General features: G+C 43.7%; 1 protein-coding gene across 1 annotated transcript in view; it reads left to right on the forward strand.

Moving 5' to 3' along the window:
- Positions 1-3,955: 3,955 nt before the first annotated feature.
- The window catches only part of ZMYM2 (zinc finger MYM-type containing 2), a 93,917-nt gene continuing 72,172 nt past the window's right edge, over positions 3,956-25,700 (forward strand). The window contains exons 1-2 of the mRNA XM_054223735.1: positions 3,956-4,047; positions 5,165-5,223. The gene's annotated coding sequence lies outside the window, so the exon portion shown is untranslated. The remainder of the gene's footprint in view (positions 4,048-5,164; positions 5,224-25,700) is intronic.

A 25,700-nucleotide genomic window follows, 5' to 3' on the forward strand; every position in this document is an offset into this window, starting at 1 on the left:
TCTTTCCAATTTTTTTATAGTATGGGTTCTGTTATGCACAGTACAAACACATATACATATACGGTATCTTTTCATTAAGAGCTTTAAAGAATAGCTGCAATGCCTAATCAAGCTCAAAAATCAGAACACCAAGAGAGGGAATATTATATAAGAAAACCACAATGATCAATGTGTTACTGATTATAGATGTTTTAAGATTCTACTTTTTTCATTTGGTTTTGGTTTTTTTTAATTTTTTTCCTTCCGCTACTATTTCTTGAAGTTGTGTTGGGCAACCAACTAGTAGACCAGAATTCCACTAAGCCATGACCATGAAAACATGACATGTTCCACTAACCAATACAGTTCATCCACACCTTTCTTCTTTGTGATGGCCAAGGGGTTGTTGAGGATAAATAGACAAAGAAGTAACATTAAGGGCAGAAAACAAAGAAATGTTGGCAGAAATGGTAGGGGAAGAAAGCAGAGAAAAGAATAAGATAAAGAGGATAAATAAACTATGTAAAGCAGAGATTACAAGGCTTGCGGGGCAAGGCAGTATAGAAGCCAACAATGACATCAAAGAAATTTTGGGGTCATGTACTTTACAAAGGATTACACTCCATTTTAACTTCCTCAGGTAGTGGAAACACACCGACATGTCTATAAACCTAAGTTTTATCTGCATTCCAAACACAATTTTTTTCCAAGCCAACCACAGAATCAGTTGTAATAAACTGTGTTCTATCACGAACCTCTACTTTCCAAGTGTTACATATATGAAGTAGTGAAAGGCACCTTGTTCCAAGTATTTCCTCTTCATTCCTCAGAACTAGACATTCTAGACACCCAAACAATTAGATTGATGTAAACCTAAACAGTGTTCAGGCTGAAGAAGTCCTTCAGCCAAAGGAATATGTTTCCTTCCAATTCTGGAACAAATGCTACTATTCGTTATGATAGATAAATACTGCTGATAGCAGGAGGTAGCTTTAAACTATGTTCATTCTGTTCCTACGATATACTATGCATCACTTGAAGGTTGGCTTGGTAGTGTTCTTCAGATTCCTACTCAAACATAAATTCTTTAAAATATATCAGATTACTCCTTCTCAGTTCAAATACAGTTGACTGCTTTTTGAGACAATTTTACTCCATAACAGATAGAAGGATGTCAGTCGTCTTCTAAGTCATTGAGCATACTGTTGGTTCAGCTTTGTTGAATTTATCTACTGCCCGTCAACACATTTGACATTTTTTAGTGACGTTCCTGACATCAGGCCTGTCCATGAAAGCAGTGGTGTGGAACCTATAAATACATCCGTTTCAGATCTCTGGTGTTCATGAAGAGATTTTACTGCTCAGTGTTTGAGCTAATGCTAACTCTTTCAAACCATAAAAAAGAATTACTTGATCTGGATTATTCTTAAAAATAATCTGAATTATACATGGTTTTACAGATAAATTTACATAGGTGTCTGAACATTTTTCTCCTCTCTCCTGATGTCAGTTGAAAAAATGGAAAAATCATGGTGTATTTAATTATTTTTGTCTACATTTGAACATATGAATTCAAAAATAGGGTTACATGTCTACAGGGGGACAAGGGTTCTCTGGAGTTAGAGACTTTTATATATAAATACATTTTAGTACAGTTCCAAAATTGCAAGCAAAACCATTAAAAGTTCCGTTTGAACTGTATAATCTAAAACATTAATGAAACTGGTCTATTGCTACATTGTTTCATAAAAGTCCTAGATAATGCTGCTAGGTAACATCTATTGCTAGGACAGCGGTAAGAGGAAGGTGCTCTTCGGTTACTTTTTTAATGACTAATAAGGGTGATAGGTTTCACTTAACATGTTCTAAATTAGAAAGCCACTCATTTTCTACCATCCATCTCTGAATGCATCAAAGCTCTCAAAAACAGGTGCTTAAGTCCTCTAGAATTTCTTTCTGAACTTCATCAGAACTTAAATGTTTATGGAGAAGCACTGTTGTAGAACAAAAGATGTCTTCCTGAGACATCTGGAGGGGTTTTCCAATCTGGAAAGGTTGGAAAATATGTAATGCGGAGGACGACTTAATGTGGTTTTGACTTTTACCAACTGAGAAGATATGAGCTAATAATGGAAATGGTCAGGAGCCAGCTGATGTGATGGAGCATATGAGATTCAATGTTGAAATTTCAACAGCCGCCTGGTTACTACGAACAGATTTAGCTGGATGGTGTGATGCTGTAGAATAAAGTTTATGAATTTACAGGGCAACTTTGAGGACACCTTCAAAACGGGTGGTGATTCATCTCCATGTCACTCTCTTCCTTGGCAGCAGTTGTGTCGGAGCTGTTCCGCCATCAGCTCACCTCCTTCTGTCAGGCACGAGCAATGGCAGCGCCAGCTACCGCGAGCCCTGAGGTAACTCTCTCCCCCCACACCAAGTAGCCCTTCCAGGCTTCATCTAGTGTCTAGGATGGTGTGAAAAATACCCCATTAATTCCCATCAACGACTTAGTTGGAAAAGCTTTTGGCTTGAGTTGTTGACTGAAGGCTCTGTCTCCGGGTGGGACCATTGGGAAGAAATTAGATGTATTGTTGTGACAATAGAAGATAGAAAATGCCTGGTCTCTCCCACAGATGAAAACTATTAACCAAACACACCAAGGGTGCGTGGTGGAGGAAGGAGCCAGCCCTTACGTGACGGCTGATCCCGCGGGCGGCTGCCAGCTCCGGGCTGGAAATGGCGCCAGCGGCTTGAACCCGGCTCCTTGCGCACGGCTCGCTCCAGGGGACACCGCTCCGCCTGGTTGACTGGAGGAGGCAGGGCGGGTGTTCGCTCGCTCTCTCTCCCTCTTCTGGGCGGAGGAGGATGAGTACATGGGGCAGAGCGCGACCAGCGCGCAAGGCGGGAGGCTGGGCTGGCCAGGTCCTCGAAGGAGCGGGCGTTGAGTGCCATGACCAGCGCGGGGGGAAGGAGCCGCGCAAGGGAAGTGCGCATCCTCCATTTTGGCGGAGGGCGGGCGGAGAGCTTGGCTCCCGGCGCCTGGCCGCCGTCGCCGCCCGCAGCGCTCCTGCCCACCCCGCGGCACTGCCCGGGGGGCACCCGGCTCCTCTTCCCGCGGGGAGCCGGGCAGAGGCGCCTCAAATGGAAGCCCCGCTGCGCCTCACGTTGGTTCGAATTGGTCCCAAGCTCCCCACAGCAGCTCTCGACAAAATGGAGGACGCCACCACGGCTACCACCACCACCACCACCACCAGCAGCTCCTCCAGGAGCCATGTCGGCGGCTGACATGGCGCCCTCCCCCGCAGCGGGTGGGGGCAGGAGGGCGTCCCGGGGTGAGGGCGGCGAGGAAGCGCCGCTCGGCGGGACAGGCTGCCGGGGAGGCGCCCTCCCGGGGATACGTGCGCTCCCTCGCTGTCCCCTGGGGGAGCGCTGCCATTATCCACGCTCCGTCCCTCATGGAAATGGCCCCAGGTTCAAAGCCCTGCTGGGAGAAAAGGAGCAGGGTGGCACCTCTCGGCGGGGTCCCACCATACCCTACCGCTTGGCGGCTAGGGGCGAAGAAGGAGAGGTGAGCCCGCTCCCCACGGCCGGGGCTGTGGCGCCCACCGGGGACCGGGCGCAAGGCTGGGATGGGCAGCGCAACCTCCCCGCCGGCAGCCGGAGCACAGCCGGGACCCGGCGGCAGCGCAAACTTCTCCAAGTTGCTACTGTCAAAGAGCCGGGCGGAAGTGCAGCCCTCGGGCACGGGTAACGAGCCGGTGGGCAACGAACGATCCGGGTTCCTCAAACCTGATGGATCAAAGTGGGAAGAACCCCAGGCATGGCCAGGAGGAAGATTGGCAGTTTATAGGGTCAACCGGCTGCGGGCGGCTCTGATGGATGGGCGGTCCAGCCACTCCGCGAGCCCGGCGCCAGAGCCCGCCCTCTGGGGGAGCCAATGGCGGGGCGGGGAGGCGGATCTCCCCCGAGCTCGCTTGGCCCGGTTCCTCCTCCCCTTCGCCAGCAGCTGCGCTTCGCCCGGGACTGGACCGAGTTAGAGTTGAGACGCCGGAGGAGTAGCGCAGAGTGCGTGCGTCCTCCGGGGAGGGAAAGGGGGGGGGGTGTCCGTGCCTGCGAGAGGTGGGGAGCCGGGTAAGGTGGGGGTGCGGGGTGCTGCGCCTCAGGGGCGGGCTGGCGGGTGGTTGGCGGCGCGGAACTGCCCCCCCGGGTTGGGGATGGGAGAGCAGCCGCCGTGCCGCCTGGCTACCCGGGCTTAAGTACCCCACGGTGTCGCCGCTGCGCCGCCACCTCTGGCGGCGGCGGAGGGGGGCGCGGGCAGCAGCGGGGGCAGCCCCGCGGATAACCATCGTGGCTCGGAGGTGGGCGACGGGGGGTAAACGGGGGGGGCGCCCAGGGCCAGCCCTGAGGGGGGGGGGGGGGGGGGGGGGCAGGGGCATTTGGGGGAAGGGCCGGGTCTGTTTTAGCGCCTCCTATTTTAACTCCCTCCCTCCCTTCCCCGCCGGGCCCTCGGCTGTTGTTCTGCCCCGGTGCCTCCCCCCACCCACCGCCCTCGCCACCCCCCCTCCCCGCGGGTGCCTCCCTCCCCTGCCCGGCGCGGATCCTGCCGCCGTCGCTGCTCCCCTCCCGTATTGTTTGGCTGGGTCTCTCTAATGGCGGACACGGACAGGAGGCGGCAGTGCTGCCGGCCGGCTGCAGGGGGGCAAACCCGAGACCGGGGGCAACTGCCGCGGCAGCGTGCGGGGGGCCGAGGCGCTGGCCCGGCGCTGAGGCGCCGCCTCTGAGGGCCCCGCGACCCCCCGGGGTGCCGGTTCAGGGCTGCTTAGGCAAGTTAGCAGGTAATATTTGCTCCCCGCCGTGGGTGCCGCCGCTGCTTTTCTCCCCCTACCCCCTCCAGCGCTCGGGCGGAGAAGCTCCCCCCCGGTGCAGCAGCGCCCGGGGCGGCTCCTTGTCCCCCCGTTTCCTTCAGCGGGGGCAGGCGGCGTGGGTGTGCTGGAGGTGTACCCCGCCGCCCCCGGGGAGGGCAATAAATATTATTTATTTATTTATTTATTTAAAGGGTTGGGATTAAAGGGAAGTGGTGGGTGATGCAGGCGGTACCAGCCCTGGCCAGGCGGAGGAACCTCTGCCTGGGGGCGCTGCCTGCTCCTCGCTGCCCCACGTTAACCCCATGTCTTTCCCTTAGGGCTCCAGCCCAGTTTGGTGCAGCCTTGGCAGAGACCAACAAGGAGAGAGAGCTCCATTGTGAGTGCTATTTACGTATCTATTTCAGACCTGCTCAGTGAGGGCTTGACCCACCCCCTACCCCCTTGTATTCTCGGGGGGCAGGGGTAGAAGGAGGGGCCTCCATGGTTGGGTGGGGGAATTCCTGGGTCCAGCAGCTGCTGCCCTGGGGCGAAGCCCCAGTAATGGCTGTGAGGCGGCTCCTCCTCGGGGTGGGCGCTGCTGCTGCAGACATCGCTCCTGCAATACCAACTCCGGCAAGCAGACGACGGGCTGCTGCCGCTGCTGGCCTTACTCGGCTCGGGAGGGAGGGGGAGGGCAGATTTCGGGTGCCCTCTAGAGTTTTGGAGCGTGTATTGACATCCGTGACGAGACGCCTTTAGCCATCTTTAAATTATTTTTTCCTCCCAATCTCGTGTCCTGCGTATCTTGAAGCTAGGAAAAGGAATAAAATAACCCAGCGGTTTGGAGAGTGTACTCCATCCAGTGTCTCTCCTTTGTGCCTTCGGACTGGTTCTGAACACCCGCGGGTTTGCTTGGGTGGTTTTGTTGGGCGCCCTTGGCGGTTTGTGCGCCTTGGCGGGGCTTCTGAGCCGTCTGCTTTGCCCCTTCCCCAAAAAGCTGGAGGTCACTGGGGAGACCCACAGTTTCTTAATAGCGAGTGTTTTGGCTGCGTGGGCTTTTCATAGCAGATTGTGATCTCTGTTGGGTGTTAGGTCGGCTGAGGAGAGGCCGATGTCCCTGTCGGTAGGATTGGGGGGTAACTCGACTCTGGTTTGTGCCCCTTTTAGTAATGGGGATTATTTTTTTTGTGCTGCGCGGGGGATTCGGAGGTGTCCGAGTGGCGCGGCGGAGGAGGGCGGTGCGGGCTCGGCGTGGGAGAGGTGCGGGAGGCCGGAGCCGGGCTGCGTCCGCCGCTAGGGGCCGCGCGGGACGCGCCGCCGGGTGCGGGGGGCGACGGGCGGCCGCGGAGCAGAACACAAAGGCAGCGCCCGCCCTGCGCTCCGGGGCCGCGCTCCGGTGTGGGGGGGTTCAGGTGGGGTAAGTCTTCTTCCCCACCGCCTGTATCCAAATATTTTCTTCTCCATCCCACCCCCCCGCCCCTTCCTTGCCATTCTACATGGTAAATTTCCCAGATTTGCCTAGCTTGCAACTTTCTTTGTCACTTTTTTTGTGGCTTGCATATACAAAGAGTCCGTGGTTCTCTGTAAAACCTCACTGCTTAGGAGGAAAGCATCAGATTCGCATTTATTCTGAGCTTCTGAAATTGCCAGCCTCATGAAAGATGCTAAGAGTTTGTTATGGCCTCTTATATTAATGAAGTGGCCTGCTCTAAACCTTGACTTACTACTATAATTTTAAAATTTCAATTAGAATTTTGAAACTCTTACCATGTCTTGGATGTAAGGCTACCATCTAATTGTACTACTGATGCATTACACATTCCAGTCTTAACAGCTGTTCTGCTTTTTCTGATGCTTCTTCATGTTAAAAAAGTTACTTCTAAGAGTGGTCAAGGCAAATAACACTTTGGAAGGAGGGAGGCTGTTGGGTTGGAAAGGAGTGAAAAAGGATGTTGTGTTTTGAAGCTGGTTTGAAAAAATTATTGCAGCTTTGTGTGGCTGCCTATGAAAAGATGACAGTACTGCCAAGAACAGCTGTATAGCTAAGATTCAGTAAACCTCAATAAGGACTTGACAGCCGGTTTATGAATTACTCTAACATCTTGGACAAAAGCATCCTAGTAGATGGCACATTGTCCTCCAACTGTGGTGGTACAGCCTTTTTTCTAGCACATGACTGGAGGTAAAAAGCGTATCCTGTGGCACGTGATAGGCCATGCTGTTGCATGACGGAATGTATTCGGTGCTTAGTGCTGCAAAGTCAGCTCTAGGAACTAAACTCCTCAGCCACAATTTGTGAAATGAAGGTGATGGTGGGACAAAATTAGGTAGTTAAATAACTTGTTTTAATGAAAGACTGTCTTAAGTAGAGTATCTAATAAATTTGCTGTATTGTTTTATAGTTATTAATCCTCTTTGACCTCAAATATATGATTGCATTCTACTGTTGCTTACCCTAGAATAATATGCTAAGAGGGATTTGCATCAGCAAGAATGTACAAATGCCAGTGAAAAAATGAAAGCAAGTTTGTCTTCTGCAGAGCTTGTTCAAGTATATAGAGGGATGTGGGACCAAAACTGGTACAACCTCATTCAGATTTTTGCTGGCTTTCTTTTCTTTCCTTTTTTTTCTGTGTGTTTTTGTTCAGCAGCATCATGAACAGCCTTGCATTGTTACAGTAGCTTTCATTTTGCTTTTGAGGACTAAATGCAGAATTACTGTAGTTGTGTTATCTTGTGTTGGAGTTTGCAACCGATTGATGCACTCTGCAGCGAAAGCAGACTGAGGCGTTCTGTGAAGAATTTATGTCAAGTATTGTTATTAATGGAAAATCCACTGTTTGTGGACAACTATTTCTTTTTTCCAGAAGACATGTAAATCACCAGTAATAGTGAACTTAACTGTGGAAGGGGATTGAAATTTGAAGTTCTGAAGAGTTCAAAAGACTAGCAAGCTGTCCCTTTTGTGAAGTTTGAGGTAGTGCTTGCCTCATGAGGCTCTTAAAGCCCTGTATGCTACAGGAGTTTCGTTGTCTGCTGAAATTGTTGAGTTTAACTCAAGGGTTGAAAGTGCTTTTTTTGCAACTTCTTTTTCACTTTGTTTCAGTGATTTGATCTTACTAGGTGAACGCTCCAGGAGGATAACTGGGTTTCTGAGAGGTTAGAGTTCAGAGGAAACTTAGCTTTTCTTCCATGCTTGTAGCCTACCGTACGTGCTGCTGGCAAATATGGCTGTCAGTAGATGTTAAATTGGTATATGAATGATCTGCTCCATTTAGATGCTAGTATTAAAAGTCTTAATTTTAGACCAAGATTTGTAAGTTTGTCAGGTAGTGTTTTGTACTTCTAAGAGAAATTTTAGGTAAAAAGGAGCAGTGTGAGACTTCTGGAATGAGGTTGCATGGTATGTCCTCTTCAGTTAACGCTTTGACTATATTGATTTTAAATCATAGTTTTCCACCAGTACAATGGCTTCCAGCTCCTCCCGTTTGTTTCCCATGCTGCGTGTGTTGGTGTAGTTGCACTTCAGTTGTGTCATTGATCATGTTGCCTTTCTTGGGTGAGAAGCCCTGATTCCTTTTCTCTCAAGTGCTTCTGTGGTTTCCACTGTATCAACAAGCCTTGCATCTTTGTTGCTGTGTGTATCTTCATTCTTTACCCCCACTGAGATGGCTGAGGAGCATTCACTGCTGCTGTGGTTGGCTTGGCTGAATATGAGTTGTCAGTATGTGCAGGTGGCCAGGAAGGCCAATAGCATCCTGGCCTGTATCAGAGATAGTGTGGCCAGCAGGACTAGGGAAGTGATTGTCCCCCTCTACTCAGCACTGGTGAGGCTGTACCTTGTATACTGTGTTCAGTTTTGGGGCCCTCACTACAAGACATTGAGGTGTTGGAGCAGGTCCAAAGAAGAGCAACGAAGCTGGTGAAGGGTTTAGAGAACAAGTCCTGTGAGGAGTGGCTAAGGGAGCTGGGGGTTGTTTAGCCTGGAGAACAGGAGGCTGCGGGGAGACCTTATCATCGCTCTCTACAACTACTTGAAAGGAGGTTGTAGTGAGGTGGGGATCGGTCTCTTCTCCCAAGTAACAAGTGATAGGAGAAGAGGAAACAGCCTCACGTTGCATCAGGGGAAGTTTAGATTGGATATTAAAAAAAATTTCTTCACTGAAAGTGTTGCCAAGCATTAGAAGAGGCTGCCCAGGGAAGTGGCTGAGTCACCATCCCTGGAGGTATTTAAAAGATATGTAGATGTGGTGCTGAGGGACATGGTTCAGTGGTGGAGTTGGCATTGTTAGGTTAAGGGCTGGACTTGATGATCTTAAGGATCTCTTCAACCTAAACGATTCTATGATTTCAACATCACTTATTTATACTTAAATTATTTTGGCAATTAAAGTCTTTTGTCTTCTGTGAGCTTCCATAAATTAGCAATTTTAAGACTAAACTTGTATTTATCCTGTGAAACTCTGTGCCAGTATAGTTCAGTAGGATTCACACACAAAAAAATCTGATTGTATGTCTGTATGGATGAAGACATCAACAGTTGCAATAGATGAGATCAACAACTGTGCTTTATAGACACGTTGCATCATAAGCGTCCACCGAGGGATTCTTATGCCTTCACATGGAGTATCTTATGGATTGGACATGTCAATGATGGACGTTGTTTTCTTACTCCAGTTTGCTATCAGAACAAAATTATTTTAATCAATGGTTATAATACAGACAACAAATTCATATTTTATTAATCCAACATAAATAAAATCAACAAAGATTCAGTTTTCTGGTCAACTGGGAGTCTCCAGTGACTTGATTGTAACCACTGTATTTTTCAAACTGTTCTGTATTGGGATGGTATTTACGCTTTGTACGTTTGTCCTAATGCTTAAGCACTCCATCTTCCTCAGTGTTTCTCAAGCTTTTTGGAGCTACCTTCACCTTAACTTTCTTCTCTGCCCTTTTCACCATCAGTCACTGGAGAATAGTCTGATGAGGGTGTCAGGGATTCATCGTTAGGTGAGGACAGGGGCATTATGGAAGAGTTTTTATCAGTTTCTACATGAAGTTTCCTCAATTCTTTTGTTGTGAAAGATGGCATTGGGAGAAGATCGTAAAATTGGGCATAACCCATAAAATAACTATGTGCATGATTTTCTAATTTAGGCCTGTTAAAGCTCATAGTCACTCTTAGAAACATGGACCTGTTTGTTTTCCTCCTGCAGACTTTTGTTGGAAACATATTGGCATCTTGTATTCCTTTGGGCTCCTCTGTGCAATATAACCGTACTGAACTTTAAACAAAAGCACATTCATGATGCAACTATCCTTTTTTCTTTCCCCGCCTCCGCGCCCCCCCCCCCCCCCCCCCCCCCAAAGTTTAACCTTGGTCAAAACCTTACTTCTTTCTGGAGTTCCTTTTCTTTAGATCCTATAAGACCTCTACAGTTTGGCATTTACCCCTAGTATTGCGTCAAATTTCTCTAAAAGTAGTTTTGTTAATCTCATTGATGGACTCAGCTATCATCTCTGTATGGATGACCTTCAAGTCGCTCTCTTCCAGGCTGGCTGCCTTCTATAGCAGCTAAATCTTAGCTTGTGCTTCTGACTTCTCCTTGTGGATGTCTGACCTTTAGCTCAGGCTACTATCGCAAAGGTGATCCTTTGGAAACTCTCTGTGCTGTCTGTGACTTGTGGACAGCGCTGTCATGAGATCTTTGCTTTAAGTCTGTAATCTGGCCCTTGTTTTAAACAAAGCACATGGCTATTCATCTAACAGACTGTAGATCTCTTCCACATAGTAAGCTGTCTCTTAATTGTTAATAAGCAATTAAGTGTTCGTTACACAGTTGTGTTAAATCACATGACTAAATCTCATAGCTTGCCTTTGATCTCTCTATCTTGTGGTAACATGTTTTCTTACGGTTGTGGTAAAAGTGATCCTGCTCTGTTGATACAGATTTAGAATCCCAAATGAGAGGATTCTAAACTGAGGACTCATCTTCTGCTCTGACTGTCCGGCATTTTTGCATCTTGTGTTCTATGGCTGTAAAAGTAACAGGTTACTTGCCATTAATTTAAAGTTGGATTTTAGCTGTGAAGGGTATTATCTATCTCTTTTCTTGTTGTTAATGAGATTTTAAGTGTTGTTTAGAAGGTGACATCATGGGCAGTTAAACACTTGTTCATTCTCCTGTGATGCTCCTCATGCTTGGAGAAGTTCCTTGCTTGCACCGTTTAAAACAGTTGCAAGCTTGTAATGCAAAAGAAGCTAACTTTATGAAACAAAGCCTACTAAAACCATACCACCATCTTTTTATCACTCTGGGACTCAAATGCACTATCCTTAGAACAAGAACTAATTCTAACTGTTGTTTATGGTGGTGCCGTTGCCTTGTATTCTCCTTTTTGTCTCTCTCCATCTGTTGTCCCTTATGTTTAGCTTGTTTGCTCTTTGAACAGTCTTATTCTGTGTTTGTACGGTGGCTAGCATAATGTGCAGCTTTGGCTCCCGGGAGCCTGTGATAAGAGTTGCAATATATGGGTGTGGTATCAATGTCTTTTTTTATTTTATTGTTTTTTTTATGTGTGTGTGGAAAGGAAAAGAAGTCCTAGTGTTCTGTTATACCTGAAATCATTTAATGATTTTATTTGAGCAAGAATTGATAAACATATATAGGTTAGTATATTAATCAAGAACCCTTACTAAGCTGGAAGAATTTACCAGCCATCTTTTGAGTTAATATCTAGTATTTTTGTGTTCATGGGTTTTGGATGGTTTTGTTTATTTTGTTTTGCTTGTGGTTGTGTTATTCTTGAAAAATCTTCATTCAGAAGGTGAGGTTTTATTTTGGTAGATGTTGCCTCATGAAAGAAGCCAAATAGTATCTAGAAAGGTCAGGTAAGAAGTTCTCTATGATATTTATAATAAAATAAATTGTAATTTAGAAATGGCAGAAAATGGAGAGTGCAATAAAGGTTGTTTGTTTGTTTCTTATCGGACACAAATGTTGGATATATCTTGGAATTGTTGCCATTGTCACTGTGTTTGGCCATGATTATGTATACTTCTGTCCAAAGATTTGACAGAATTACTGAGATGGTCTGACTAATATTGTGTATAGTACAGCAGTTATGAGCTGGACTAAGTCCAGCATTTTTTTAATAATTAAAAAGAATTGGATCCAGAGTTCGGAGAAGATCTATAAGAGTAACTCAAGGAGGAGTGGAAAACATGCTTTCTATTAACAGACTTTAGAAACTTAGTCTATTCCTCAATTAAAAGAGACTAGTTTAGGGTGCAGCTTAATTCTAGTTAAGGAGAGACTAATCACCCAGTAACATATTAGGTAATAGGGTGCTCCCCCACCCCCCCAGTGTTAGAAGCTTAATTTTGGGGTGCTGATTATTGCCTGAGCAATACAAATTCAGACAGAGAACAGTATGTAGGATAACTAAGAGTTGGAATAACTTACTGAGGCATCACTTTCTTCTTTTTAGGTAAAAGTTTAAAGAGGATTTGAAAAGCTCCATGCTAGCAAAGTCAAATATGTTTTTCGGTGTGTGGTTTTTTTTTTTTTTTAAAGGTTGGAATATACTTTGTTCTGCAGGTCTTTATTCCAGTTGCAGATTTGGACTCAAAAGATTAAATATTGGCTTAGAACAAATGTTACATAGTGTATTTGTAACGGGGTTAAATTCAAATAAGTATATATGGTTGGTTGCATGACCATTTAAACCAGTCTAACTTAGGGTTGTCATTGTCCTCTCTTCTTTCTACCAACACTGCCTTTTCTGGTTTGGTTTTTTTTTTTTTTTGGAGTCAGTTTAGCTCCATGAATCATCACAATGAAACTTTTTTTCAGGGGAGCTGTGTAGGTGTTGGATGCTTGCTCTGATTTTTTTGTATTTCAGCTTTCTACCACGTTATTTGCCATGGCGGACTGGCTGCTGGTGCCTGTGAGCAGCTAGTGAGAAAGGGAGAGAGAGTTGTGCTGGAAAAAGTGGGGGAAAGGAATGGGAATTCAGAACCATGTCATGTTGTTTAAAAATAAGGCTACCTTTTACTTTTTAAAGCTAGATCCATAAACGGAAGTCTTGATTGCTTAATGTAACTTACAGCCAGTGAGCGAGTGCAGCTGTGAAAAGCTATCAGACTTGTCTTGCTGACCATATCCATTCTTGCCTTGGATCCCACTTCCTGTCAACTTTACCTCAGCATAGAACTTGAAATATTTAGTGGTTGTTTTTTCTTTTCTTCCCCTTCCTTTTTTATCTCATTTTTGGTTGTGGTGTTAAGATTTTCTTTCCTTTGTTACACTGTAGCTTCACTGGCTATATACTTTGTCATAGCCTACATGGCTTTCCCTCCTATATGTAGCATAGTATTCACGTACTCTCTTAAATTTGTTTTTCTTTGTTCTGAATTATGACATGCATTGAATGCTAATCACTGCAGGTAAATTGTGTTGAAGAAGCTTTTCCATGCTGGGCCAAAAATACCAGGTTGTTAGCTGATACTCAGGTATTTCTCAGGGATGAAAAATTTGGTTGAGACTACTAGGTGATGTTAGTTATTGTTAAAGACAAGGAAAATGATCTGTCTACAAACTTGTTGATTTACAAACTATGACATGACAGTTTTTCGTCTTTCTAAGCACATGCAATAGTAAAAAGAAAGGATTTTTAAAAGCATTAGTAAAAAAGATTTGTCAATCAGGCACTGAGAAACAGTGTGTGCCAGCAGAGTTACTTTTTTCATGAGCTGTACATACGTGAGTGTAGACTAAATACTACCTTAAAATAAAAATTCAAAAAAACCCAAAAGGAAGCAGTAATGAAGAATAACATTAAAATAACTGTTGGGAATTAGTGAAGCATCTTCATTTCCAAAATGTGTGGGAATAGTACAGGCTGGGCACCGTTAGGGGTGGAGTTGAACATGAGCAATGTACCCTTGCAAGGATGAATGGAAACGGCATACTGGGCTGAATTAAGCAAGACCGTAGCCAGCACTTTGAGGGAAGTGATCCTTCCCTGCTGTTGGATACTTGGGAGATGACATCTACAGTGTTTAGTCCAGTTTTGGGTAGACCCTGTTATAATAAAGATACTGATATACTGGAGTGAAGTCCAGTGGAGGGCCACCAGAGTGCTTCGAGGGCTGGAGTACATAACAAAGGAAAAGCTGAGAGGGGTTGGTGTGTTCAGTCTAAAGAGGCTCTGGAGACAGATGTTAGTGCTGTCTTCAAGTAATTAATGAGAAAGTATAGAGAAGATAAAGCCAGGCTCTTCTCAGAGATGCACATTGATAGGCTGGCAGGTAATGGGCATAAGTTACAACAAGGAAAATTCTGAATGGCTAAGATAGTCAAACATTGGAAGAGGGTGTCCAGAGAGGTGGGGAAATCTGTATTCTTATACATATTCAAAACTGTGTTGGATGTGACCCTAACAACCTGATTTAACTTCAAAGATGGATTTCATTTGTAATTTGTCACTGCCTTGAGCTGGGGTGCATTTGATAAGGTGATATCCAGAGGTCCCTTCCAATGTCAGCTGTTCTGTTAAACTTGCAGTGTTTAACTTAAGTCTGACATCATATAGTCACCAGGAAGATTCTGTCTATTGATATACAGTGCTTTGCTGTAAGTTAATTTGAAGACTTTCTTTTCCCCCTTAACACAAAAATAAGAATTTGTGCTGTTTGGGTAAAATTATTAATAAAATGTAAATGCATCGCATACTGTTTAAAAACAGCTTCTTAATATTACCTTAAATAGACTGGCTTATTTTTTAAAAAAAAAAATATTTTTAAAGGGAAGGTTAACTTCTTAACAGAATCAACATTACTGTAGTTAATAAATTGGTCTGGTTTTGAATGTGCAGTTCTACAGGATGCATTAGATCTAGTAGAGCTTATCCTCTTGCATTTGAGATTTCTCTTCCTCTTTTCTGTCTCTACTTGTTTTTTCAGATTTGATTGGTTTGTTTATTATTGGCTATACCCTAATTTCTTCTAACTTCACAAATTTGAAAGATTGTCTGCTACTTATGTATATCACAGAATCTTCATGGTTGGAAAGGACCCTTAAGATCATCAAGTCCAACCAAACAACCTACAATCTCTGCCACTAGAGCATGCCCTGAAGTGCCACATCTAGATGTTTCTTAAATACCTCTAGGGATGGTGACTCAACCACCTCCCAGGGCAGGCTGTTCCAGTGCCTGACCACTCTGTCAGTAAAGTAATTCTTCCTCATATCTAATCTAAACCTCCCCTGACGCAACTTCAGACCATTTCCTCTGGTCCTGTCATTATTCACTTGGGAGAAGAGGCCAACCCCCACCTCTCTCCAACCTCCTTTCAGGTAGTTGTAGAGGGCAATGAGGTCTCCCCTCAGCCTCCTCTTCTCCAAGCTAAACATGCCCAGCTCCCTCAGCCTCTCCTCATGTGACCTGGTCTCCAGACCCCTCACCAGCCTGGTAGCTCTCCTCTGGACACGCTCCAGCACTTCAGTGTCCCTCTTGTACAGAGGGGCCCAGAACTGGACACAGTACTTGAGGTGAGGCCTCACCAGTGCCGAGTACAGAGGCACGATTACTTCCCTACTCCTGCTGGCCACGCTATTCCTGATACAAGCCAGAATGCTGCTGGCCGCCTTGGCCACCTGGGCACACTGCTGGCTCATGTTAAGCTGTCCATCCACCAGCACCCCCAGGTCCTTTTCTGCCGGGCAGCTTTCCAGCCACTCTTCCCCAAGCCTGTAGCATTGCTTGGGGTTGTTGTGACCGAAAGGCAGGACCCGGCACTTGGCCTTATTAAACCTCATGCAGTTGGCCTTGGCCCATCGATCCAGCGTGTCCAGGTTCCTCTGTAGAGCCTTCCTACCCTCAAGCAGATCAACACTCCCACCTAGTTTGGTGTCGTCTGCAAACTTACTGAGGGTGCACTCAATCCCCTCATCCAGATCATTGATAAAGATATTCAACAAAACTAACCCCAAAACTGAACCCTGAGGGACACCACTGGTGACTGGCCGCCAAGAGGATTTCACCCCATTAATCACAACTCTCTGGGCATGGCCATCCAGCCAGTTTTTAACGCAATGAAGAGTACACTTGTCTATGCTGTGATTCGCCACCTTCTCCAGGAGAATGCTGTGGGGGACGGTGTCAAAGGCCTTCCCAAAGTCCAGACAGACAACATCCACAGCCTTCCCCGCATCCAGAAGGCAGGTCACATGGTCACAGAGATGAGGTTGGTTAGGCAGGGCCTCCCCTTCCTAAACCCATGCTGGCTGGCCCTGATCCCTTGGCTGCCCTGCACTTGCCGTTGAGAGCTCACTCAAGATGATCCTCTCTGTGATCTTTCCTGGTATTGAGGTCAGGCTGACAGGCCTGTAGTTCCCCAGATCCTCCTTCCGACCCTTCTTGTAGATGGGCGTCACATTAGCCACCCTCCAGTCATCTGGTACCTCCCCTGTTGACCAAGACTGTTGATAAATGATGGAGAGAGGCTTGGTGAGCTCTCCCGCCAGCTCCCTGAGTACTCTTGGGTGAATCCCATGCAGCCCCATAGACTTATGTGCGTCTAGGTGCAGAAGCAGATCATTGACTACTTCCTCCTGGATTGTGGGTGGGTTGTTCTGCTCTCCATCCTTATCTTCCAGCTCAGGAGGCTGAGCACCCTGGGGATAGCTGGTCTGACTATTGAAGATGGAGGCAAAGAAGGCATTAAGTATCTCAGCTTTCTCCTTGTCCTTGGTTGCAACTTTCCCCCCAGCATCCAGTAAGGGATGGAGATTCTCCCTGGCTCTCTTTTTGTTGATGTATTTATAAAAGCTTTTTTTGTCATCCTTAATGTTAGTGGCCAAGTTGAGCTCTAGCTGGGCTTTTGCCTTCCTGATTTTCTCTCTGTGTAACCTAACGAGATCTCTGTACTCCTCCTGAGTGGCCTGTCCCTTCTTCCAAAGGTGGTAAACCCTCCTTTTATTCCTAAGTCCCATCAGAAGTTCCTTATTCATCCAGACTGGCCATTTTCCCCGCCCTTTAGACTTGCGACGCTTGGGGACAGCCTGCTCCTGGGCCTTTAAGATTTCCTTCTTGAAGAGCATCCGGCCTTCCTGGACCCCTTTGCCCTTCAGGACTATCTCCCAAGGGACTCTCTCAACCAGCGTTCTGAACAAGTCAAAGTCTGCCCTCTGGAAGTCCAAGGTGGAGGTTTTGCTAACTCCCCTCCTTACATAGCTATGAATTGAAAACTTGACCATTTCATGATCACTAAACCCAAGACGACCTCCGACCACCACACCTCCCACTAGTCCTTCTCTGTTTGTGAACACTAGGTCTAGCAAGGCACCTCCCCTGGTAGGCTCCCCTACCAGTTGTGTCAGGAAGTTATCTTCCATGCACTCGAGGAACCTCCTAGCCTGCCTGCTCTCCGCTGTGTTATATTTCCAGCAGATACCTGGCAGGTTGAAGTCCCCAACCAGAACAAGGGCTGGCGATTGCGAGACTTCAGCCAGCCGCTTATAGAATACTTTGTCTGTCTCCTCATCCTGGCCAGGCGGCCTGTAGCATATTCCCAGCACAAGATCTCCCTTATTTGCCTTCCCCTTCAACCTTACCCATAAACACTCGACTTTATCATCGCTGGAATGTAGCTCTATACAATCAAAACACTCCCTAATGTACAGAGACACACCCCCACCTCTCCTCCCTTGCCTATCCCTTCTGAAGAGCTTATAGCCTTTCATCACAGCATTCTAGTTGTGACAGTCATCCCATGACGTTTCTGTGATGGCAACTACATCATAGCTGTCCTGCTGCCCAGTGGCTTCCAACTCATCCCGTTTGTTGCCCATGCTATGTGCATTTGTGTAGATTAGGTTCTTACAGGTTAATATAGTCACTAGTCTTGATACAGTTATATCGAAAGTGTGGCCAATGCAACTATACCTCTTGTGAAAGAGAAGTAGAATATTTGCTTAGTTACAGAGCCTTTTCTCATTAGTATCTATGTTAAATTTGTAGCATTTGCTGTAATACATCTGTTAAATTCCAACCCTGCTTCCTAGAACCTGTAATAATTAAATGCTGTTTTAAATACATTTTGCGTATTGCTGTCTCTATTTAACTTCTTGAATGCTAGCAAAACATAGGGACTTCATAGATTTGAATTATCAATTAATCTTCATTGGTCCCTGTGGAAGAAGAGGAAGGCATATTTTTGAAATGCGTGCTGTTACCCACTGACATTTATTACTGGTCTGTATTCCATTGCCCAGTCCAGACATCTAAATAATTCTACTATTCTCACGTCTGTTTCTGATCTAGCCATTCTGTATGTATTTTTTTCCTACTAAGCATTACATTTTTTTAAAACTAAGATATGTTAAATGACACCTTGGCGTCTTTGCATGCACTTTCTGCCACTTATTTTTACTTCACAGTGTTTTACTTGCCTTTTTCCTATTCTCATGTCTTCAGCATAGTGTTTCTCTACTGTTACTGTACTGCTCCCTTTCCACTTAGGTCATCTTTCAAGTCTCTTGCTGTGGTCTAGTGTTACCTGCTTTCCTGGAAATAGGTATGCATTTGGCTATAAGTAATAGATAAGCATTTAGATATAACTTCTTCTGTGGGTCCTTTGGTTCTTTTTCTTGTTTCACCTTCCTATTCCATTTATAATAAAGGATATCCTTAAGCAACACGTTGCTGCTTGAGTAGTAGGGAGATAAAATTTACTGTTTACCACGTTACACAGAATGGCTTTTAAGGCTAGAAGTGGTGCTGGGTTCTTGCTGATCAGCACCTTTTTATGATTAAACAGTCATGAAATACATTGAAAGTGTGTGTATAAGGGGGTTGGGGAGATACATGTCAGTATGACTGCCCTAAAACTTACATATGGTCAACATGATGATTTGCCATGACTTGCTGTGTCAAGTGCTGCTTATCCCCCAAGAGTCATCTTGAAAATGATGTGCATACACTTGCATTCAAGATTGACCCTGAATAGAATAAAGTTTGAGATGGACCCTGAATTTTCGTTCTGTTCATGTATACAGGGGGAGCAATTCTTTGCACTGGTTGAGTAGGAAGACCCAAGGAAGAGGTGGTGTTAAGTAAAGGTATTGAAATGTTCCTGGAAACATCAGTTGGAAACCAGGTGTCAGCATTCACACCTAACCCTGGTGGCTGCAGTGCAGTTAAGATGCTCAGGAGATACTGAAGTTTGCATGTTTTCAGTAAGCTTTAGGTAGCACGTAAATAGTTTTTCTTTTAAATAAAACCAAGACTTACTGACTCAACTGCTTCAAAACTATTTCTTTTACTATGTAGATCTTGCCTTTTTACTGTTCTTAGTTACAGGTCTTTGTGTGCGTATGCTTTTCTCTTAAATTTCCTGAAATCTGTGACAAACACATTTTGGTGTTACATAATGACTTTTAGTAAGCTAATGTCTTTAATCTGTACAACTGCTTTGAAAATCTGGGCAAAGAATGAAATTTCAAGCAGCTCCAAACGTACTGGAAAATGACTTCTGGGGTAGTGTCTCTAGGCTGAAGCAATGACATCTCAGGCTTTTGTAATGGTGGTACCCAGACAATGGATAGTGAGACTTGTGGACCAAAACTTATTATCCTGTTCCTGAAAGCTCTTACTTGTGTTCTGAAAAAACAGCAATATAAATATATTGATGGGTTAGTGTTAATTGTTATTCAAACTCTTTGTTAATATTTATAATTAACTTCATAGTATTTTAAGACCCTTGTTTTACTTTGGTGTTGTGAATACTTGCACTTGAATTTAGCCCAAAGTGTGCAAGCAATTATGTTGAACTCACTAGCGTGATTTGTGTATGAAGCTGGTAGACTGGTGAAATAGTTGTGTCATTGTGGCCTTAATGTAGTATGTTAGGTTTGCTTAAAGCCTTACAAGTTTCAGATACCTTCCTGATGGTGACCAGTGGATGTACACATGCTTTAATATTCAGTCTGTTGCTGCTTGCTTCCTTGTCAGTTAGCATGTGCATTTTGGAGTGTTTGACACAGTATTTGCTGTCAGGGTAGTGCAGTTCAGTCTGTGGCTATCAGCATGTCTCTACTATCCTAAAATGATCTCTACACTGAATTTCAGAGCTGTAGCACCAACCTTGTTATGTTCAGGCACAGCTGTTAGTGTTGTTGCACAGAGATTTTTGTTTTGGGGAACTGGTCTGGCTGAAAAGGACTCCAGCAGGAAAAGTCTCTGTCAGCTGGATCAACTTTTGTCTGGCTGTGTATGTGGTTGCAGAAACAGCTGTGCCACATGATAGTGTAACAACATGAGTCTGTGGACCTGATAACTAGGTGCCCCTCAGAAATGTTAAAAACTTTTGTTAGAGATGTAAAAGTTGACAGTAGATTGGAGCCACCACATACCTGAGCATAAAACGCTAGGGTTGATGAATAGATAACTCTCAGAAAAGATATAGAAGGAAAATAAAAACAAAATAAAACAAAAAAACCCCACCAAACCAAAAATGCTAAATGTTTATAATAAGAACGTTCAACAAAAATGGTTTTATTGTGTGGTTGCCTGTGGTAAGAATTTTATATCTGATGACTCAGAAGGACCCTACAACTCCTCTTTTTTTTTTTTTTTTTCTTTCATAGTATATATTATTCATTACACAAATTGTGACTGGACTGCAGTAACAGCATTCAGATTTAGCTTAAAGCTGTCCTGAACTGCAGCCTTTTAAAAATGTTGGGTTACTTCTGCTATTTTTCGGTCTTTATGAGTGGGTACAGTTGGGCTATTAGACTGCCTCAGTTGCAGTGTAAAACAGCTACTTAAAGGCAATTTTAAGTGTAGTGGTTTATTTTGCTTTTGGGGTGAACTGTGGCATAGATTTGGTCAGCCACTGGGGTTCAGTTTATGGTTCATACCCCAAGAAGGCCATGGTATGTAGGTTGCATCTGGTTGTGTAGGGAACGAACGTTCTGGAGTTGTAGCAAGACGTTACAGCATGCTGTTAAGCTACAGACCTTCTTGATAGCTCCACACAATCTTTACAATAGACTGAGTTTTTGGTCATCAGACTTAACAAAAGCCAAGTGGTAAAAAGTGACTCGCTGTAATAATGAAGAATAAGAACTCTTGGAACTAGCTGAATTAAGGAATTAATGATATTATGTTCAAAGAAATGTCAGGGTCAGGAATTAATCATTAGAACTATATAGCCTCGCAGAACATTGAGATGAGTTCAGATTTGTGTCTTACCTGATTATTTTGCCTAAATGTTGACACCCATTGCTCAACAAAGTCACTCGGACAGCAATAAGCCAAAATTCAGATTTTGAGTGAGTAAAACTTCCATGAGGCTAGTGACATTTGTTTTGCATGTAAGAATATTACTATTCTGCTACTAGGTTAGTAGACAGTTCACCACTGTTGCAAACAGGTTACTGTCTAGGAATAGAAACTTGGCAGGTATAGCATGATTTTTCTGCAGGTGTATGCTGGTTTTCAGCAGCTGGCTAGCTAAGGACTTCTCTAGAGTTGCCTTTGGACCACTGCGTTTAACAGTCATCAGTGCATTTATTTTCATGTTTATCCGATCCCTGGTTGAACTGGTTGTATTTCTGGCCCCTGTAGCCTTCTACAGCAGTGACTCTCACAATTCAGAAGAAAAGGTGTTTTCCTGCACAATAGAGTATTAAAGCTACTGAATTATTTCACTGAGTGCCTTTTTGTTTGTGTATTGTAAGACACTGGGCATGGCTTTCTATTTGTCTTCTATGTATTTTTTTCCTTGCGGATTTATCATCTTCCGTGAGTTGTCTGTCTTTTCCAACAAGGCGACTGTTCATGTAATCTAAGTTGTTCACGTAACTCATCTGTTTTTCCCTTTCCATGAAAAGGGGATCACCTGAACATCTCATGATAAAAAACATAGTTCACCAGCATCTTGCGTACGTAGTGACGAATGTGTTCTGTATTGGTCTTGATTCTTCTTTTATGTTGTTTTTCCTCTTTGGTCGTTGAGTAGATTTGGTTTGAAAGACTTGCAACTTGGATCTTAGACTTCCACTTCAGAGGAATTCTATGTACATGTAGTTACCCTTTTCTCCCTGTTGGTTACCTTGAACTTATCATTAGTGATTTTGCCTACCTTACTCTGAGCATTCAGGACTGTGATATCCTTCTGTAGTTCTTTACAGCCAGTTTCTGTTTTCAGCTGCTGTGGAGCCCCCCTGGTAACTGTGATAACAGAAAACACGTGCTCTTTTTCTCTTTAAATAATTACAAATCCTCCAGGGAACCTTTCTCAAATCTTTGTTATAGATAATTTCCACTGCAGTCTTTGGTGAGGAACGTGTTGGAATGCCTTTTGGAAGTTTTCAGTGCTATATACCAGTTTAATTGGGGTTGGTTAACAAGTGGTCAACGCTTTAAAAGATCTCTCCAGTAGTCCTGTGAGGCATTTCCTTTTCTTTGCAAAATCCATGTTAATTCTTTCCCCGTATATTATTTTTTCTTTTTTATGTTTGTTCTGATGTAGTTTCTATCAGTCTATTTAGTAATGAGATAGGACTGTAGTCTATTATTATTTGGGTAATTGTTACCACCTTCTGCTTAAGTAACTGGTTATGGATATTGAAACATAAAATTTCTGACTATCTTTAGACATCTTAAATTAATGCAATGTGGCCTTAGTGGTTTGTTCTAAAATCCTCTTCTATTAGCACTTGGATACCACATTTTTGCTCTGACTTGACCCCAAGAAAGAGAGCTTAGATGTGATCTTCCCTCATCTTTTCCTTACTGAACATCAATGCAAAGAATTTATTCTGTGTTTTCTGCCGTGGTTCAGGCTTCTTGGATACACTTTTTCTTTAGAAAAATTTTACTGTTTGTAAAATTGGCAAGAATTGTCATTTTAGACAGATCTGCTCTGACATAGCTCAGTAGCCTGCCTTGAACCGTGCCTAGCAAAAAGTAAATAATAGGGCAAATGTACATGAAACTTTCCCCTAATACAATTCCAGCATCTTCTAAGCCCAGAGACTTCCTGATAGTAGTCTTTATGATTTTCTGTGGTCTTTCTAGATTGGTTGTATGCTTAATATGGTGAGATTTTAAATGACCTTCATGCTCTAAAGAAGCTGCATTTTTTTCCCCTCTTAACTGGGTTTCTCACACTTACATTGTTCTCCTTTATGAAGTCAAATGTTGAAGTAGTGAAATGTTTTTTATTATTTTTTATTCCCCTGGGATTTTGAATACACTCCTCTGGAGTGTTATCTAGATAATTACATCTTGAACTATGTTGCGTTGCTCAGAATTAGATCAGGAATTGTTTTTCCTCCTGTTAGTATTCTAGCTGGTTGCAGTTGGCTGTGGGTTTGGTTTTTGTTTTTGTTTTTTGTGGGGTTGGTTTGGGTATTGGGGGGTTGTGGTTGTTTTCAGTCTGCCCTCTTCCCCTAGTCTGCACAACAGTAGTTGAAGTCTTCAGTTATTACTTTACAGTCTCTGTTGTTCCCCTTATCTCATATGTGCTGTCACCGTTGAGTGGAAGTGATTGATAGTATGCCATTAATACACTATTTCTTCTAGTTTGGATATGGAATTTAAATGTAGCACAGTACCTGTGGAGGTAAATAATTCAGTTAGGATACTGTGCTTTCCTAGCAGAAAGTAGTATTCCCTCACCGGGGCAAATCAATCACTCTCTTCTTGTTCCTGTGTTTGTACCCTAGTATAATACTGTCTCCTGAATTTTGTTCATGCGTTCACTTCTGAAGATGTCTCAGTTATGCATTCTCTCAAAAGCAGTCTTTCAAGCTTTCCTTTTTTAGGCTTCTAGCCTTTATATGGAAGAACTTGCACACGCTGGTCCTACTTTTGATGTCCATTTCAAGTGCTCTGCATTGGTGGAACTGTAGTTTTGGCCAGATTTCAGTGACTCCTTTCGATTTTTGTGATTTTGCTCCAAGTGTACAGAACCATGACTGTGCTCTTCTGTCACCTTCATCCCAGCTGTTGTTAATGGCACTTAGTAAAGGCTTTTAAATTCCAATTTCTGCTTTTGTTAAAGCAGAGTTGATAATTTTTTTGGGGATATCCACACCCCACCTCAATTTCTGTGATTCATGATAAATTTAAAAATCTATTTTATCATTCAGCTATGGAGTTAAGACGTGACCTATGGAGTGTTACCTAGCTGGCTGTCTCAAAAGCTGTAGTATTTGCCATCCTTCTAGAGAAGTGCCTGCATTTTGTCTTTTATTTCTTCCAGCAATTAAGCTTTGAATGTAGCTATGGGATTGTAATTTATTTCAGCATGAAGACTTTTATAGATGAGTGATTTAGCCTAATTTAAAAGGAGGATACACAAAGCCTGGTTCAGGAAGGGCTGATGTATATTGGTAGTGCCTCTGTTTCCGTCCAGGTGTAATTTTGGTGCTTGTGTGCTACCACAAAGCTTTGAGATCATTCTGCAGCTGTACTGAACACGCATTTTCTGCAGGCTAGGTCTCATCAGTTTGTGTTTTGTTGGTTTTTTTCAAAGTCTCAGCAATTCATCCAGTGATCAGTCTAATCAATCTTACAGGTTTCTAGCAATTGTATTTCTATTGTTGAGCATCTTTTGCTGTTACCAGTTGAGATGTGTGGTTTTTCCTTGTTTCCCATTCTAAACCTACTCTTTTCACTCTGTAGGTAGTTCCTTTTTTGGTAGTTCTTCATTCAGAAATACTGATTGTGACATTGCCTGTTTAGTTCTTTGCGTTTGTCCTTGGTACTAGCATTTTTAGAAAACAAGCTACCTCATTTTGCAAAAATTCTGTCTTTTTGGGGGTAATTTTGTTGCTGAGTCTTGCAGAGGTAGGAGATGATATTTGTGAGGAAATATGTGCAGGTTTTACTTATGACTATGCGTTAACAGTTAAGCACATAAACTCTGCTTATTTTTATGTCATACCTAACAATACCTTTTTAAGACACTTCATGGAAAAATATAAATGTATTTAGACAAAAACATATATGTTTTGGGTCTTACCTTTGCACATATTCTGTGCATGTACTGTAAAACAGCCCAAGTCTATCTTTCTAGTAAGGATCTGTAAAAATAGGAACAGCAGAGGTTTGAGTCAGGCCTGAGGTATCATCTTGGCATAGTCTCATTTCTTCTTTGCTCCCATCTGTTCAGGTATATTTAAAACTTTATTAGAAGCTTTATGTGCTTGTGATGCTTTTGTCCTTATAGAGAAAGAAAATACATGGAATAAACCCAGGAAACTTTAAGAATCAGTGAACTGAATGAGTGCTTTTCAGCAAAAGCTGAGTTGTAGGGACATCTGACTTTGAATTATTCAGCCCTAGAGGGAAAAATAAGATAGGTAAAAGAGAATATTTGATTAAATTAATCTTCAGTGTAACTGACTGGTTTCCAGGGAGGTACAAGCCAACTGCATTGATAATACAATTTTTTTTTTTTTTTGTAAGAAAACCTCTCCCATTCCAATTGAATGTTACCTTTATTGCAGTTCAAATGCTATTACGTAATGGCATTTGGCTGTAAGGCTAACATATGAAGGAATTAAAAGGTGGTCGCCTCTCTTCTAGGATTAATCTAGTTCACAGCTTTGCTGTTTGCTCTGTCCTGCCCCTTGCCCTCCCCCCTGTCCCGCCCTGCTGCCACTTAGTTAATGGACAAGAGCGCTTGAATAATGTTGCGAATGCGTAGAAGAATATTTGAGCTTTATTCCTCTGGGCCTGTTTACTGTCTGGGGATTTTAAGGGCTGTCCTCAAACAGGAGATAACAACACAAGTTGATACTCTCTATTTTAAAAATGCTGCCAAGTGTGGGAAACCTAATGACTGTT

The sequence above is a fragment of the Rissa tridactyla genome, chromosome 1, assembly GCF_028500815.1.
Source record: "Rissa tridactyla isolate bRisTri1 chromosome 1, bRisTri1.patW.cur.20221130, whole genome shotgun sequence".
In the NCBI taxonomy this organism is placed as follows: domain Eukaryota; kingdom Metazoa; phylum Chordata; class Aves; order Charadriiformes; family Laridae; genus Rissa; species Rissa tridactyla.